Here is a 2,333-nt window from a genome sequence, read left to right as displayed (position 1 = left end):
TCACAGCCCTGAGATCACGTCCTAAGCTGAAACCAAGAGTTGAATGCTTCCCTGACTGAGCCACCCAGGTGCCCCAAGAGAGCTGATCTTAAGTGTTCTGACCACACTACAAAAATTATGGACTATGGAATGTGACGCTATATTAATTAGCAGGATTATATAATCATTTCACAATTCATATATCAGAATATCATATTGTACACCTTTAATATATACAAGCTTTATTTATCAAGTATACCTCAATAAATATGAAAATACTGGAAGGTAGGAGAACAGTTAGAAGAGACACAGTAGTTCAAGTGAGAGATAATATTAATTAGACTTAAAGTGGTACCAATAAAAATAGAGGCATGTAGCTTTATGGTTTTCCTGAGGTTTTGTGTGTACATAGACACCCAAAATACAAACCACCCATAACACTCACGTACATATTCTATTTTATTTTGTTTTTCATAAGTACCCTTGGATCTTCCACATGTAACACCCAAGGTTCATGTATATCCCTCATTGCAGAATGAGGCACTGGTTGTGGAAAGCATAACCTGTTAAGAGTTAAATGTCAGTTGTGCTAGATAGCACCAGATTAAGCCCAACTTCAAATGGGAATTGACTTCACATAAACCTTGTAGTAGAGGTTTTTTGTTTTTTTAAGGTTTTATTTATTTATTTGACAGGGAGAATGAGAGGGCATAAGCAGGGGAACTGTAGAGGGAGAGGGAAAAGCAGGCTACCTGCCAACCAGGGAGCCCAATGTAGGGGTCAATCCCAGGGCCCTGGGATCACGACCCCAGCCAAAACAGATGCCAAACCATCAAGTTACCCAGGCACCCCTGTAGGAGATGTTTTATCTAGTGGCCCTTTGCCACTCCCTTTCTTGATCCTGCACTGTGCAGGAACATGACATCCTCAATATTCCCTCTAGATGTCTAAAACCCTACTTAGCAGCATTTTATCCAGACTTGCTTTCCTCACAAATACCTCCAAGACAAACTTACAAACACTGTATTGACATATATTACTGAAAAGGTAATTTAAAAAAATTTTTATTTTAATTCCAGTATAGTTAACATACAGTGTAATATTCGTTTCAGGTCTACAATATATTGATTCACCAATTCTATACATTATTCCATGCATGTCGTAATAAGTGTACTTTGTAGTCTCCATCACCTCCTTAACCCATCACCCCATCTATCTCCCCTCTGTTAACCATGCATTTCTTCTCTATTAAGAGTCTGTTTCTTGCTTTGTCTCCCTTCTTTTTTTCCTTTGTATTGTTTCTTAAATTCTGCATATGAGTGAAATCATATGGAATTTGTCTTTCTTTGTCTTATTTCACTCAGCATTTATTTCCCTTAGCTTATTTCACTTAGCATTATACTCTTTAGCTCCATTCATGTTGTTGTAAATGGCAAGATTTCATTCTTTTTTAATGACTGAATAATGTTCCATTATATATATATATATAAAATATATATATAAAATATATATATAAATATATAAATATAAATATATATATATAAAAGATGTGAAAGATAGATATATCTTTGATGTGAAAGATAGATATATATATCTTTCACATATTTTTTTATCCATTCATCTATTGATGGACACTTGGGTTATTTCTATACATTGTATCAGTGTTTTGATTTTGAGGGTAAATACCCTGTGGTGCAATTACTGGATTATAGAATAGTTTTATTTTTAACTTTTTGAGAAACCTCCATACTGTTTTCCACAGTGGCTGCACCAGTTTGCATTCCCACCAACAGTGTAAGAGTGTTCCTATTTCTTCACATCCTTGCCAATACTTGTTGTTTCTTGTATTTTTTATTTTAATCATTCTGACAAGTGTGAGATGATATCTCATTTTGATTTGAATTTCCCTGATGATGAGTGATGTTGAGCATCTTTTCATGTGTCTTCTGGTCATCCGTATGTTTTCATGCCTTCTGCCTATTTTTAATTGCATGATTTGGTTTTGGGTGTTGATTTTTATAAGTTCTTTATATAATTTGGATACTGACCCCTTATCAGCTATGTCATTTGCAAATATCTTTTCCCATTCAGTAGGTTGCCTTTTAATTTTATTGATTGTTTCCTTCAATCAGAAGGAAATTTTTTTAAATTTGTTTTTATTTTAAGGTAGTCTGAATAGTTTATTTTTGTTTTTATTTCCCTTGGCTCAGGTGACATATTTAGAAAAATGTTGCTGTGGCTGATGTCAGAGAAATTACTGTCTAGGCTCTCTTCTAGGATTTTTATGGTTTTAGGTCTCACATTTATGTCTTGAAAAAATATATATATATATATTTTCACTTGGGCAAAGTGGT

This window comes from Mustela putorius, unplaced genomic scaffold (genome assembly GCF_011764305.1).
Source record: "Mustela putorius furo isolate JIRA1106 unplaced genomic scaffold, ASM1176430v1.1 tig00003987_pilon_pilon_pilon, whole genome shotgun sequence".
Taxonomy (NCBI): domain Eukaryota; kingdom Metazoa; phylum Chordata; class Mammalia; order Carnivora; family Mustelidae; genus Mustela; species Mustela putorius.
This window is presented reverse-complemented; position numbering follows the sequence as displayed.